The sequence below is a fragment of the Pinus tabuliformis genome, chromosome J (assembly GCF_031772625.1).
Source record: "Pinus tabuliformis cultivar Carrire ecotype Pingquan chromosome J, CPIR1, whole genome shotgun sequence".
Lineage (NCBI taxonomy): Eukaryota > Viridiplantae > Streptophyta > Pinopsida > Pinales > Pinaceae > Pinus > Pinus tabuliformis.
The window spans coordinates 1311678197-1311695698 of record NC_142295.1 but is presented as its reverse complement, the minus strand read 5'-3'; positions in this window follow the sequence as shown (position 1 = coordinate 1311695698).

The following is a 17502-nucleotide window of genomic DNA, read 5'->3' as shown; positions in this document are numbered from 1 at the left end:
TTTGAGAATTCTCTTGCATAGATCACACTTGCATAATTAGAATTCTCATTTTCAGGATATGAATGAAAAGTGTGCATAGATTACATTTGCATACTTTGGGTGTTTGCCATTTTCTATCAATTTCACATTTTAGCCCTAGGACATCTAGTGGCTTTGCGTGTTGAGTTTTTGGTCTTCTGTTAGTCCAGTCGACTTTATGGTTACTCTCTTGCACTTGTTCAGTGATTGTTAAAATTTTTATTGCGTCATTCGAGTGATTTACTTCTTTTTCACTTGGATTCCACTTGGCTTCGTTTTGGGCTTAGATCACATGGCCCATTGAAGTCTTTGAGATCTTCTCTTGGTTTTGAAGGGCTGCCTTGGTATTTAGGGGCTTGATTGTGCTTTCATTGAGTGAAATTTTTCTTTTTACTCTTTGTTATTATTTCTCAAAATTTGTTTAGTGCACTTTGCCATTGAAAAGAAAACGAACAATCTCTTTTGCGTTGCATTAGTTAATGGAAATTAGAGCTTTTCATTGTTATTAGCGATTAGTGACTTTAAAGAAAAGTTTCGTTTATTGCCATTAGCTGCATTAGAGTTATTGTTGATTGTTTTATGATCGTTTTGTTTGATTGAAAGATCTCAACTCTCTCGTAGTTAGTGTTCATCGAATGAAATGATATATTTTGGCATATAGCTTGCATTTAGGAAATTGTGAGAGATTACATACGGTAGGACCTGGAAACTGAAACCTAATCGAAGATCAACCGTAAAATGAACTGAATGAATCTAACAATGCATTGGAACATAACGCACACATTTAGAGGTCTAGGCTAGAGACGTGCTCCGGCGTCGTTAAACCTAGTCACTTTTGTTTCACTCAAGGTTGGGTGATTCCTCCTTTTGTGACTCGATAGTGGTCTAGCACAGATTTGTGCTCCCACGTACCGTCGAGTATATGTTGAGACCCCACTAGCTTATCATCCTTTATCCACAAGAAGCCGTGTCTGTCGCCTTACAAGCCGTAATGCACTGAACACAACATTCAGGAAGATTGACTGTCGTACGGGAAGTCCTTGGTTTTCATATGATTGCCAAGGTGTATATGCAGTTTTACGGATTGTCTGGTAAACCCTTTTCCTAGTTCTCCAGAGTAGTCACTTTTGATCCTTTTCAGACTCCCTAAAATAAAAGGCTCGGCTGAGCATTTTTTCACTTTGGGCTCATTAAACATTCGAAGAAGACTAGAGTCATCTTTTTGTCCTTTTCTCGACTCTTAAAACATGAAAAGGTCAAGTTCAGTTCCTTTGTCTTAAAATTTATTCGGCCACGATTCACATTTACCCGGTTAGATCTTGTTTGCGTTAGCTTGAGTAGGTTTCTTTTTCGATGGCAACTTTTCCGGGGTTCACCAACCCAGGGCTCCCCTCTGACGGAAACCCTAGTCATTTCGCTCCTTTTGGGAATGTTGGTGCTCCTTACATGGCAACGTTTTCCCTCCCAGGGTTAACTGTTGGGTTGCCTGTTTGGTTGTTCCCAACCTCTTTGGTCCCTGCCGTCTCAACTTCTGGTCAATCATTCCCTCCACCTGAACAACATCATGTTGATTCTAAAGTGGACCTCTCCCCTTCTTCGCCTGTTTCTACGTCCTCATCTTCTACTTCCCCTGGTGAAAGTCTAGATTCGAGTAACCAGGTGGCTAAGAAGAAGAAGAAGAAGACGAAGAAGAAGAAGTCTCCTAAGGGAGAGGCTAAAAGTGCCACCACTCCTCCGAGTCCACCTCAAGTCGGGCCACCTTCTGCTCCTCCACGGAAGGTCAAGTTTCCTTGTAGATTATGCAAGGATGACCATCTTCTGCGCAATTGTCCTGGCATTCCCAGGGTCTTAGAAGTATGGTCTCACGATCTGGCCCGCCCCTCATCGTCCTCTGAAGCTCACGGCAATGCTACTCTATTAGCTGGAAATGGTAAGGGAAAAGGGAAGATTCGAATCCCTTGTAGACTTTGTGAAGGCAATCACCCCCTTCACCTTTTTCCGCTCATGGATAAAGCCTCTGTTGTCTTGGAAAGTCTTACAGCTCCTTCACCCCAACTACCCATTGGCTATCAACGTCTCTCTGCGGCTGCGGATCTCCCCTCTAGTGACAAAGAGATCGACCAAGGTCCCTCTCTTGTCCAGCCTCCTCTTCCTGAACCTAGCTCTGCCAAGCCTGTTCCAGACCAACCATTGGTCGGAAAGAGTGTCAACTCGAGTTCACCACCCGATCACTCTGTTTCGGAAGAGCATAATTCCCATGTTCTTCTTGCCTCCTCAGATTCTCCTGAGTCCAGAAATGACTCTCCTATCCTAGCTGCTCCCGAGAGTCCTGCTTCGGTCCCTTTAGAGCAAGGGGGCAATCATACGATTCCCCCACCAAGTAGTTCAGTCGTTTCCTTCGACTAGAGTCGTTTGACCACCTCCCGCCTTCCATCCCATGTGCCTTTCTGGCGTGATAGGCGTGTACCGTGATAAGACTGACAGATGCACCCTCATCCAAAACAGTGCCAGGTATTGCCTTATCATAGGCGTGTACTGGAGTCGCCAAATTGTTGGAGAGGTAAATCCCCTCTGCTGACAGAGGCGATCCCACTAGCCCAAAATGGGTCTAGCAACAATCAAACAGTGCTATCACGCAAGTTCCTAATTGAAAATTAAAGGTGGATTACGAGAACCTACTTGGATTCCAACGCTAGTGTTGTAGAAGAGTTGACACTCCCGTTCCTTTGCTCCGGCCGATCATGATCCTCACGATCTCCGTGAATGGACACCTGCACATGCAAAGAACGATACGAATACAAGCATAAAATCCAATAGATGCAATTATATATCGGTCAGAAAAGATATAATCCAAACATCATCATAATGAACAGCAAGAATGGAACCATAATGATAGTCATCTATTATTGATAATCAACAAAGGAGTATACAACCGAAGTTCTGACGTCAAATCCTCCTTTGGCTGGGTGATCAGCTACACATGTCTTGCAAAGCTTGTCGGGATCGGGAACAAGCCTCTCTCTCTCTTTGATTATGAATGCAAAGAAGACTCAACAATCTCTCAGACTTCTGACAGTATCATTCTCCCTATGCTCAAAAACTAGCTTGTCAAATGCACCAGAACAAGCTTTTATAGATGGAGGAGGAGGAAGAGATACAATGAATCCAGACATCCATGGGATAAGCATTATCCTCGAAAAGCTATTATGGATAGAGATACGATGAATCTCGACATCCATGAGATTGACATTATCCTTGAAAAGCCACATGAGTCGAAAGGAAAAAACTCTCGGGCGTGGGTTTGTTAACAAAATTTTCCAAACTTGGTTGGCGCGAGTAAGATTCTGAGACAGAGCGCCAATGGGCGCGCCCTCTTTGGAGAATTTCCCCCATTGGCGCGGGTGATACACTGTGGATCCGCGCTAATGGAAAAAGGGGACTTTTTAAGGATATTCTGCAGGAGATGTCTTCAAGGCATATGAAGTCCATACTTAGGGCAACATAACACAAGTGTTTTCAAGTTATGTCACTTCTCACATGTCCCGGAATGAGTCCTCCAAAGTGCGGGAAAGGGGTAACAGGGATGGTGACAAATGGTGACAAATTACTGTGTAACAAGGGTTTTTAGGACCCATTTTTAAGGGATTTTGCCTCTTTTTCCAAAGGAAATAAGCAGCTTCATTTTATGAAAACTTATGCATCCTAAGTCAGTTTTTGCCCATTCAAGTTGCAGTAGATTCAGAATGAGATGATCTCTGCAATGGGGCTAGTTCCAGGAACTTCCTTGGACTTTCATTTTCCTCAATGAGGAACACTTAGACTTAGGATTCTATCCAAAATCCATTTTGGATCAGGGAATGAGTTAAGTAACCTTCTATCCTCTCATCCCTTCCTCCATGTAAACTAACTCTATGTTTGGAAGGCCATTCAATACCCTCATTTATGACCAAACCTCCTCCATTTTCCTATAAATTGAGCACTCATCTAAGTGATCAGGGGATGGACTTTGAGAATTTGGAAGGAGATACTATTGGTGTGAGGATTGAGATTGTAAGCAAGTATTGTTATGCTGCCAGAGTGTTGCGCTTTTGATGTGATGTTGGTTGGAACCCAAGCTAGAGGAGTGAAAATGGATTGAACTTCATGATTGTAATTTTTCCTTCTACTTAATAAAGTTGTTTACACCTTTTCCCATATTCTTGTCTTTATGTATGATGATTATATGTGTAAATGCTTTCAATTCCATTTGCTTATAGTAGATAGATCTCTTGCTTTGATTAGTTTTTGTCCTCTGTTTATGATTGCAGGTACTTGTCGAGTGGTTTAAGTTTGAGAAGGGGCGATGGGAGCCAAACAAATGAGACAAAGGGAAAGCGAAAGATAACAAGTATGTCCCATGTTTTATTTATCTTCTATAGAAAAAGGGTAAACACTTTAAATCTGTTGTTCTAGGTGTAGCTACCCACCTAGGGAAATTGTATTTATCTGTAGATGCAAAATTCCACATAACAAATGTACACACGGAAAATTTATATAGATTATATGTTTTAATACATGGCATGCTCTGATACAATATGGATCGCTACAAAAATCCTTTGCAGAATGTTCTCTTGAAAGAGTGATTTTGGTGTGTGTGTGTGTGTGTGTGTGTGTGTTTATATCTATATATATATATATATATATATATATATATATATATATATATTATATATATATATATATATATATATATATATATATTATATATATATATATATATATATATATATATAGATAACAATGAACTTCACTTTGTGGAGCTTAGAATGAAAATTATGACAAAATAGGATCCCAAAGATGTAATTTTGATGGTAGATGAAACCATGACTTTGTTAAAAAGATGCAATGTGGTCGTAAAGCGTGTGATTTGCAATGTAACCAACAAAACTACAGAACAACTTAGGTGTCCACACTCATATATTCAAACTTAGATATGAAATCCAATAGTCAGGATTCTCTTGACATTATGACTAATGTGTTGTCCTTGATGGCAACCTACTTGATAAAGATGTCAACATGATGGTTATGTAGATGCTACAAGTGAGATATACAACAAAATTTAAGTTCAGAGACAAATAAATGATAAAAATGAAGTTTGGAAAGCATACATGGGTCCTGTGAATAAAGGTCGCGTACATATATTGGTATGGTAAAGAAAAGTCGCATACCATTTCCGCACCATGGTATTATGAATACCAGGGGTCTTTACCATGGTATTGTCCCATAGTAATGAGCGTGAAAATGAATATTTGATCTCGTCAATGAATACCATCAGAATTACTAAAGGATTGAACTAAGGTACTGGCCAAGGCTTATACTATTTAAGTAGATGGAGATCAAGTGTTAGGGTGTGCATGTGATGGATTATTTATGAATGAATTGATTTGAAAGAGGATTTCACTAGGGAGCATGGAGATGGATCATATCTAATAGACATAAAATGACCACATATTGAATAAGTTGTTTATGGTTTGATAGAACTGTGATTATAATATTATGATGTTTGTCTGTAATAGTTTGCATGTTGAGATTTGGGTTTGATAGATGTTGTGTTGCAACAAAGGTATGTCTTAGTGATTACAGATTTGTACATAGGTTTGACACTGAGAAGTCACGTACATATGTAGATATTCATCTGAATACTCACGTATATTTTCTACATTATGGACATATTTGTACACAGATGTCAAGTATGAAAGACATGTACATATGTGGGGGTGATTTTTAAGAGTCGCGTACATATACTAGGGCTTTTCAGGATGAGATGATGACAATGGTTTATATGTTCTGTTATGTTCACTGTTGTTTATCGATAAATTATTTCTTATAATTATTTATGTTTGATAGTGCTAGCTGGGTTGACTTGTTTATGGAATGATAAGTTGACTAGGGATGATGCTACTATGTCATGATCTGAATGGATTCAACATGTGTTTCAGTGATTGGTTCAGTTTGCCGGTGATTCAGATTCAGGTATCATTATTTTGAGATCTATGCATGGGTATGCTTCAAATGAAACATGTACATACACAGGTATGATTAATAACAATAGCATATATAATCTGATGTATGGTTGATCAGTGTTTGTAGTAGTATTAGTTGGTTTCTGTGATGGGTAACAATGTTTGGCTTATTGATGAGTAGTAGTATGATATATTCTATTTTAGGTTGATCTAGTTGTATTAATTGATTAAGATTTAGTGATTTGTTTGATGGTTCAAGTGGTTCAGTTATTGAGTGATTTGATACAGTGATTGGTTTCAGAATTTTTATTTGGTATTGGACTTAAATGATGGTAGTTGGCCCGATATGCAAATATGATGAAAAATGGACTACAAATTTTACGTTTTGACTCAAGTGGATCCAGTGTGAAATATTATGAAACATGGTCCACATAGGTGTTGAGGGTTGGATCCTTTAGTGAGGAAGTCGTAGCTTCCTATCACTGGTAGCTGATAAATATTATTAGGGGGTTGATTCTCCCTTCCGGTGGGTACCGTAAACGAGATCAGGGGGTTGGAGCTCCCTTCCAGTGGATGCTGGAGAACTAGAGAAGGTTGTAGCCTTCTGCATGTGGGTGTCTGCATACTGGTATGAGTTTGCACCAATACATAATTGTAATATGTTTTCCTTTATAATAAAAGATGAAGACAAAGACGAAGGAAGTGTGGTTTTCTCCCACATTGGATTTCCACCTAAAAATCATGGTTTCCTCATGAGTTGATGTGTTTCTTATGTGTGATGCTTTGTTTTTTTCTTACTTCTGATGGTTACTTTTCAATTAAAGGCTAATGAAGTAATGACATACTAGTTAAAGTAGAACAAATGATGAAATATATGAAAAATTAGCTAACTAGATATACATTTTTTTCCTTCATCATAGTCATGTACATACACTAGTTTATTTAATGACAGTAGCATACAGAAATCTGAATAACAAATTTAAAGGTTTAAGTGAGTTTTAAAATATCGATTCACCCTCACCCATATATTTTTCCCAATAATTGGTATCAGAGCAGGTCACTTGAGTTGAAGCTTAACCGCTTGGAGGGGATCAACGATGGTGGGAAAGAAGAACATAGCTCGAAGGAAGGAGTCTGAAAATTGTGGTAGTGATAGTGATATATAGATGCAGTGAAAGTTACAAATGTAAGCAAATATTCAGTTTTGGGAGCACCCCACTTTCCGCTGATGAAGAATGAAGAGGACGGTAACAAAGAACTATTAGGTATGGTTTTTTGCTTTAATTGTGTTCCATTTCCTTATCAATGTAATAATTATGATAGTGAATATGAGAGTAAATAAACTAAACTTGCACTCATGGGTTAAAGTGAAAGTAAACATTCTAGAGTGTAAAAAAAAAAACGATGGCCTTAGAAGTAGAAGAAAAAGGCAAGTCAAAAACAATGGACAATGAAGGCGTACCTATACTAAGCAATAATAATTATCAACAATGGAAATAAAAGATGAAGTATAATCTAATGAACCTTGATGTTTGGTATTTAGTATGCAATGGCTTCACAAAAATTCCTCCATCATATGAAGAAGTGCAAAAGAATAGTAAGGAATTAAGTGATATCATTAACAACATACATGATTCAACATTAAATAGGGTTATGCATTATGCAACTGCAAAGGAAGTATGGGATAAGCTATAGGAAATCCATGAAGGAATAACAAAAGAATATTGTTCATCAGAAGAACCAATAGGTAACCTTATTTCTAAAGAAAATAATGATGCATCAAAATATGAGTATGTTATTGATTCAAAAGCAGACACAATAGATAAAATTCTTAATCTTAGAAGAAAACTTGATCATGTTTTGAAAAAGATTATTAATATTAAAGATAAGTTGTAGGCATATGATAACATGGATCATATTAAATATGTAAATGCCACAGTAGAATATAAACAATATTGTTGAGGCCTTGAAGCAAATATTGCCTCTCTAAAAGCGGATCTTAAAAAGTCAAACAAGCGAAATGAAGAACTACAAAAATTTGAAGAACAAGAGAATGGGTTGAAGGAAGAAATTATCAACTTAAAGGAACAAATGGAGGAAGTAAGAAAGGTTGAAGAAGGAATGGGAAAATAGTATCTTGAAAAGGAAAAGAAACACCAAAGAGTGGAGGTTGAGGTAGACATTCTAAAAGGTAAATTAGAAGAAAAGGATAAACACTTGATATTTCAATATAGTACTAAGATTTTGGATAACATTATTAGTATTCAAATGTATCCCGCCATTAAATAAAGTCTTGTTTTTCATGAAACCGTAAAAGGAGAATCTAATTCATAGGCTTGTACAAGGATCTTGAAAGTTAACATTGTGACAAATTCTGCCAAAGAGATAGAAGTCAACCAGATCAACATCCGAAGAAGATGGATTCTCAAAATCAATAATTTTCTCCCAATAATAGAGACTTTAATTGATTCTCTCCTCTGATCAATAATGCTTAATGTTTTATATGTCATAATTATGGACATGCTGTAGCCAATTGGAGAAGTACGCCATTTCGATCTCAAACAAATAACCACTTCACATAAATATCATCAGCTTCAAGGCACTTAGGTTTCTCTAAGGGATATTGTTTTACTTGCAACGTATTTTTTCACAAAGCTATTGATTGCAATAGAAGGAATACGAAACATAAATATTATGATTCCTTTGCTCATATAAGATGTTATGCTTGTAACAAATTTGGGCATGTAGCAAAAGAATGTAGGAACAAATCTATGGATTTCCTTAGACAACATGGCAATAAATGAGATAAGAATATTGATGTCAAAAGACCTGAAAAAGATGGATCCACCAAGATTTCTCATAATAAGCAGAAAGAAGAAGAACAAATAAGGTGTGGTCTTATTCTCTGCTCGTTTCAAGAAGAATATGAATGGTACATAGATAACAGATGCTCTCACCACATGACTGGAGGTGAGAGTAAGATGGAATCTCTCAAGAAAAACCAATATGGTAAGGTTATTATTGGAAATAATGCTCCAACAAAACTTTTGGGAAAAGGTAGAGACAAAATTAACGAACATAGAGGAGCAACTAATACTTTATTAGTTTAAGGGCTAAAGCATAATATACAAAGTGTAGTTCAAATGGCAGATAAAGGAAATGTAATTGTGTTTACATGAACTAAATGAAAGGTCATAGATGAAGAAACTGGAAAGTTCATTGCAAGAGAATATAGAAATCCAATTTTTTTACATGTTTAAAGAGATAAATTTTCGCATAAATGAGGATAGTTCCTCTTCTTCAGAGTCAGAGTAAAAGAAGATGGTTTCTACTACAATACATTGTTCACTCATAGTAGCTGCAGAAGTGATGTGAAGTACATGACCTCATGAGGAGCAGAATATGATTGTCAGGTCCTTAGGATCAGTGATGTATGATCTTAGGGGGAGAAATACATATGTTATCTTGATGATGATTACCATGCTGATTCGATATTCATGTTATCGAAACTGCATCTAATGTAGTAACAATGAAACAGGAACATATAGTAGAGGCTCAGGGGGATTTGTGGCTATGAAAGTTCAACACTTTACTTTATGTGTGCGGATCTCATAAAGGACAGTCACGTATATAAATGAGTTTTGTCCTAGACAATCGCATATGTCTCTCTGAGATGAAGAAACAATGGGATGGACTCATGGAGAGGTTATAATATGCTTCAGTCAATTATTATTTGTCTTTCTAGTTTTGAAATTGGTTAGTTACAATATGTTGATGCTTAGATAGTACTTAGAAGAAGTATTGGCTTATGATGGATCATGAGTTGTTGAAATATGGAATTGTTACTTTGGTTCTTTCGATGGCTTTATTGATTGATGGATATGATCAGACCTAACAGTGAATAGTCGGCACGGGTTTAGGGGAACGTTTACTATGCTTATAATAGTGCATTTTTGGCATTATGATTTTTTGAGAACTCCTTGTTGCATAATGATGTTCATGATAAGTATATATATCGTTTCTAATGTGTAGTTGTTGTTGTTGAAGACACATATGATGTTGTTATTCTGTCGTTAGTGATGATAAAGTCTTGGATAATGTTGAACTTAGTGGAGTTAATTCTAGATGAAGAGGATATGCATGGCATTGGTTGATGACGATGAATTCTTACATATTGTTATCTCTATGTCATGGGATATCAATAAATTGCAGATAGGAATATTATGGATGATCACTTGAGTTGCCTATGGTGTGATGATTCTTCTTGATACACTTGATTGATGTTGAAGGTTCTCCTTATATTTGATATATGCATATGATGACATTAAGAGGATGGTCACTTATATACTACTACTACAACTGTTGGGTGATGCTGACATTGCATATTTAGTCACATATTGATAGATTTGGTCACATGGTGATGCTGATGAGGATTGATTCTACATTTCCCTATTTTATTTTATGATGATATTCTTGGTTCTCACATATGTTGTTGATACATGAAAAAGATATGTAGTTGTGTTGCAAAAGATCTATATTTATTTGGCTCAAAACTCTTCTTACAAAGAGAAAGAACAAGTTGACCTTGATAAGGTCAAGGGGATGAGTTGATAATAGATATATACGGAAAAATCTTATGATGTTGCATACTTGGTCACAGGTTGATGATATTGAATCTACATTGTCTTATCTTGCACATTCATGATGAGGATGTGCATGTTGGTGTTCATGTTGTTTTTATCTATTTTGCAAGATCCTATGATGACTATTATAGTCTTGCTACTACATGGTTTAGGTCCTTGGATTTGATCATAAATGTCATATTTGTCTCTTTATGTAAAGGTCATGTAAATACCCATGATGTAATAATTGTAATATTCAGTCATGTTTGGACTATTGGGGTCAACTCAATTATGTATGTAATCCCATTATTTTGGGAATTTTATGTAATGTTGAGTCAAATATGTAACCCCAATGTGTTGGGTGATTGATGTAAGCATGAGCCCTTGGTGATAGGAAAGGTCATAATTGGTTGATTCATAGAGTCATGTTCTTCATTAAAATCTCCCATAAGCTTCAAAATATGCTCAGGGGGAGCATGGTCAGTGTTCATATTCAGCGGATCTTACCTACATAAATTCTCTCTACAAAGGGAGAAAGAAGTTTTCATTCAACATTGGTCATCTCTTTTCCCTTGATGTCAAAGGGGGAGAGTAGCTTGGTGTTTTGAGAAGAATGTTTGGAGAGAAGCTTGGTATGCTTACAAGTGTTTTTGCAACTATTTACAAGTGATGGTGACCAAACACCAAAGTGGTTGCCATCAAGTCCAAAGGGGGGGATTGTTGGCATTATGACTAATGTGTTGTCCTTGATGGAAATTTACTTGATAAAGATGGCAACATGATTGTTATGTATATGCTACAGGTGAGATATATAATGTTATATCAGTTCAAAGATAGAGAAATGATAAAAATGAAGTTTGGAAACCATACGCGGGTCCCGTGAATAAAAGTCACGTACATATGTAGGTATGGTAAAGAAAAGTCATGTACAATTTCTATACCATGGTATTATGAATACTAGGGGTCTTTACCACGGTATTGGCCCATAGTAACGAGTGCAATAATATATATTTGATCCCATCAAAGAATACCATTGGCATTACTAAAGGATTGGCCTAATGTATTGGCTAAGGCTTATACTATTTAAGGAGATGGAGATCAAGTGTTAGGGTGTGCATGTGATGGATAATTTATGAATGACTTGATCTAAAAGAGGAGTGCATTAGGGAGCATGGAGATGGATCAGATCTAATAGATATGAAATGACCACATATTGAATAATTTGTTTATGTTTTGATAGATTTGTGATGATGATATTATGATGTGTTTCTGTAACAGTTTGCATGTTGAGATTTGGTTTTGACAGATGTTGTGTTGCAACAAAGGTATGTCTCAGTGATTACAAATATGTATGCAGGCTTGACACAGAGAAGTTGCATACATAATCTAGTATTCATTTGAATAGTTGTGTACATTTTCTGCAGTATAGACAGATATGTATGAATGTGTCAAGTATGAAAGGCACGTACATATGCAAGAGTGCTTTATAAGAGTCGCGTACATTTACTAGGGTTTTGCATGATGAGATGATGATAATGGTTGATCTGTTCTATTATGTTTACTGTTATCTGTCGATGAAGTCTTTCTTATAATTATCTGTGTTTGATAGTGCCAGTTGGGTTGACTTGTTTATGGAATGATAAGTTGACTAAGGATGATTCTACTATGTGACAATTTTTATTTGGTTCAATGATCTATGATGGATTCAACATGTGTTTCAATGTGACAGTGATTCAGATTTAGGTATCGGTATTTTGAGATCTATACATGAGTATGCTTAAGGACAAGCACATACATACACAGGTATGATTAAGAACAATAGCCTATACAATCTAATGTATGGTTGATCAAGGTTTGTAGTAGCAACAGTTGGTTTCTGTGATGGGTAACAATGTTTGGCTTATTTACGAGTAATTGTATGATCTATTCTGGTTTAGTTTGATCTATTTGTATTGATTGATTAAGATTCAGTGATTGCTTTGATGATTTAGTTAGTTAAGTGATTTAGTGATTTCATACAGTGATTGGTTTCAGAATTTTTATTTTGTATTAGACTTAAATGATGGTAGTAGGTCCAGTTTGAAATATGATGAAAAGTGACCTATAGATTTGATATTTTGGGTTAGGTGGATCTAGTATGAAATATTATGAAATGTGGTCCACATAGGTGCTGGGGGTTGGAGCGTTTAGTGAGGAAGTCATAGCTTCCTGCCATTGGTAGCTAGTAAATCTGATCAAGGGGTTGGAGCTCCCTTTAGTTGGATGCTGGTAAACGAGATCAAGGGGTTGGAGCTCCCTTTAGTTGGTTGTTGGTAAACAAGATCAAGGAGTTGGAGCTCCCTCCTAGTGGGTGCTAGAGAACGAGAGAAGGTTGTAGCCTTCTACAGGTGAGTTCTTGCATACTGGTATGAGTATGCACTAGTACAAGATTGTAAGATGTTTTCCTTTATAATAAAAGATGAAGACGAAAACGATGGCCTGCATAATGGTATGAGTATGCACCAGTACAAGATTGTAAGATTTTTTCCTTTATAATAAAAGATGAAGATAGAGACGATGGTAGCAATGGTTTTCTCCCACATTGGTTTCCACCTAAAAATCCTCATGTCCTCATGTGTTGATGTGTTTCTTATGTGTGATGATTTATTATGTTCTTACTACTCATGGTTAGTGTTCAATTAAAGGCTAATGACGTAATGGCATACTAGTTAAAGTAGAACAGATGATGAAATATATGAAAAGTTAGCTAACTAGATATACGGTTGTTTTCTTTAATCTTAATAGTGTACATATGCTAGTTTACTTAATGACAGTTGTGTACATAAATATAAATAAGAAATTGAAAGGTTTAAGTGAGTTTTAAAATACTTATTCATCCCCCCCCCACTGTTCTTAGAAGTTTTCCAAATACCTTCATATTCATCAAAATTACAAAATTGAGACTAATATGTTACTGCTAATGGTTTGAGTGCGGAGAAACTGAGCCTGCGAAGAAAATACGTCTCTCCACACTCTTGCACACTAAAATTTAGTATTGTAAATTATTTTATTACCACTAATCATTTGAGTGCAGAGAAATTGAGTGTGTGAAGAAAATACATCTCTCCACATTCCTTCACATTAGAATTTATTATTGTAAATTATTCTATTACCGCTAATGGTTTGAGTGCGGAGGAAAGGTGTTTATAGCTGGGCCCACTAGGACTTGTGCAGAGGTTTGCTTATGTGGAGCTTTCACTATGTTGAAAGCTCTACACAAGCAAAGCTCCGCAGACTCCAGTGGGGCATTCATAATTTAATTTTCAAAATTTATATTAGTTGATTCAAACTTTTTTAGTCTAGTCATAATTTTCGATTTATAAGAAAGGGTCAATGTCATTTACTCATTAGACAAAAATCACTAGTGACTAGCTAATCACTAATTAGTAATGTGAATGACTCACTTGTCTTTATGCTTTGCATCCTCTAGTTCTTCATTGACGTCATTATTCTAAGCCTACAATCTCTTGGCTATGAACTACAATTGAACTTGTTGCTAATATTGTTATTTCTTTCACAGTATAGATGGGATATATATTAGTGAAAAGAGGTATTGATGTTATTATTTTCTATGTTTGAAAAAGTAGGTATGTATCTTTTTCATAGAATTTAATAATTATATGATATATGATAAGATAAAATTTTGTTTCCCAGATTATATCTGAAAAATCAACAGCGAAAAGTAAAATTGAGAGAGAAAGGGGCAAGGATACTTGTTGATATAGGGATTCTAGCATGTCTTTGGTAGTTGTCTCCACAGAGCCTAGAAATATACAAGACATGCCCTCCCACATGCCATACTCTGAAGAAGAAGATGTCGATGCTATTTTATTGTTGTTATTGTTGGAAATAATGAATACTCCCGCATAAAGATCTAGCAAGATCCAAGTTGAGTGATGCATAAAGAGATAAGTTGAGTTAAGTGCAATCTAGATTTAGAGTGTGAGTTAACTGAGTTAAGTGTGAGTCAAGTTGAGTTCAATATATATTTGGAGAAGTCCAAATTTAGTGTGTGTGTGTGCATGTGAACTTATTTTAGGTGACTCACTACTCGAAAAAATTTAAATACCACTCATTGTGTTCATTGTAATAATCAAGTTTGGTTAATCAATAAAAGAGAAACAACTCATAGTATTTTGTGTCTTTTCTCCTCTTCCTATCCAAAAAATTAATATCAGATTTGAGTTCGACCAGAAGGATCTAAGGGAAAGCTAAAGTCAGTCACTGCAGTATGGAGGAGAAGAGAAATTTATTTTGTGTTTAATGTGCGCCACAATAACGCAGCCCCATCAAGAATACACGACCCTTCACTATAAGTGTTACTCTATCAAAAGGTATTACTTTTAAAAGGCATAGTGAAGTTTGGTTAAAATTCGTTCGATCGCAATTCGGTCAAAAGTTTAAAAGCACGAGCAATCAAAGATCACGTGCGCAATTCTTAAAACCCTACGAAAGTTTGAGCGGGAATAGATTTATCTTGAAGTCTATTTAAACGATATTTTTAAGAGCCAAGTTAAAGTGATGTGGTTTTGTTTGATGAGAGTGTTATCTTTAATTGTAGGACAAATATATAAAGGCTTTGGTAAAACGTTTTATAAGGAGATTTTATTGGGCAAGTTTGGGGTTTTAAAAAGGATTGGAATTATCAAAAGGAAAAGGTGTTTTCATATATCTTTTGGGAAAAAGGTTTGAAAATAATTTTTTTTTAAAGACAAAGGTGCATAGTATAAAAAAAAATTATAAAAAAGTTTTGTTCAAAGTTTTTAATTCACAAGAAAGCTTAGGGATTTGTAAAGTTTGTGAGTGTACAAAAATATTTGGTTTTTTTGTTAAGTATGACAGTGTTTTGAGTGAAGCTTGTGCTTTATGGGGTGTATATTGAAAATCACATTTTTTTTTCGGGGGCGATATGGAAAATAGCCTCATGCAATCAGGAAAGAAACTATAAGACATGGGAAATACAACATTCATGGGTCGTAAAGCGAGAATGAAGAAGATTAAGAAAATGAATAAAAAAGAAGAGACATAGATTGTTGCCATGTTTAAAGAGGTTTAGGTTGTAGCTAAGGAACTAAGAAGTCTACCAAAAAACAAAGAAGAAATCGAGGGTGATTGGTGTAGCTTTGATCTGCTACCACCACCTATGATTAATGGTAAATATTTTGATCATTGAGTTATTAAAATGCAAACTTTTCTTCGAGCTAAAGATTTAATTGAGTATGAGTCTAATAACTCATATGATGAAGTATACGATGCTTTAGCATAGAATTTTATAAAACATGCATTGGATGAGAAGTTTTTGTGCAAGGTGGAAAAAGCTACAACTTCCAAGGAAGCAGAAGAACTTAGTGCAAGGGGGAGTGACATGCAGTAGCAAGATGTGTCACAATTTGTTGAATCAACCGTAGATCTGAGAGTCGGTGAGCAAGACTCTGAGAGGACAATAGATCTTGGAGAATCCCACTCAAAAGTGGATGATGGTCGTCAAGACCATAAAAATAAAACCCATTATGTATGCATGCATATGGATGAAGAGGATGCAACAAATATTGCAGAGAAAGAAGTTGAAACATTTGTGTGTGAAGCAGAGCAAGAGCATATAAATGCTCCAGGAATCCACTATAACGTGGATGATGCATAAGATGATGAATCCCACTGTAACGAAACACATGTGGATGATGACTACAATGTGAAATATGCATTGGTGAATCCAACCGCAACTTATGGATTTGGTGAAGTTGAAATCATCAATGAGCACATGCATGCTCGGATATCCCACTATAGAGTGGATGAACATTATGGTAATGAAATTTGTGAAACAGAGATTGATTATGGCAATATTGTAAGCGTCGTGTTTCATAAAGAATTGGAAGTTGAAGTTTCCATTGTAGAAGCAAGTTATGAAATAGTTGGAACTACTCATGAAGCATTGTGTGAACAAGCATCAACTAAATTTGTCATAGATAAAGCTATCAATAGAGCAATTAATGATTTGGTGGATCTAACAATTGGAATTGTTGATGTTAAATTTGATGAAGAACCATTAGTTGTTGATGAGTGGTTGCACATGATGCAACATAAATAACATATTGATATGTTGTTATTTGGTGAGAGAAACCCACTTTTGATTGGAAACCGAGTGGAAGACAACATGTTTGCAGTGGGAGGTTAGTAAAAGGGAAGAAAATGAAAATTATGATGCAATGACAGAACACAAGAATGCAAAGAAGGAAGAGGTAGAGTAAAAAGCTCTCACTAAAGAACATAACAATTACAAAGATGTTTTTAACATTGTTTTTGAATATGCAGGTGATGCAGGTGTTCAGAATAACATGGGAGCAAAAGTTGAAAACATAGTTGCTAATAAGTTCAATGTAGATTTTAAGCTCATTGAAGAATGGATTCAAAACCAATTGAACAAATTGATGCGAGTCTTAAGCAACAACCGAAATAAAAGACTTAAATGAAATGGTAAACATTGATCTTGAGTGTGCAGAGTATTGGAAAAAATTAGGAGTACCTAATGATGAGAGTGAAGAGAAGGATATGGAAATTTCTGAAAACAAGGAAGAATGCATTGAAACAATTTTTCAACAATGGGGTCAAGAAGAGATAAGATTCTACTATAAAAAAATATGGCAAAAAGAAAGTCAAGAATATGAAGCACAAGATGCAGAGCAAAAAAGACAGTTTGAAGATGTAATGTTGTGACAATAGTCCATGGTTGAAAAAATATTTTAAGAGGAAGGTGTAGAAGATAAGATCAAATTATTTTTCAACACAAAGTCAAGACAAATCAAAGAAACATTGCAGAAACAACA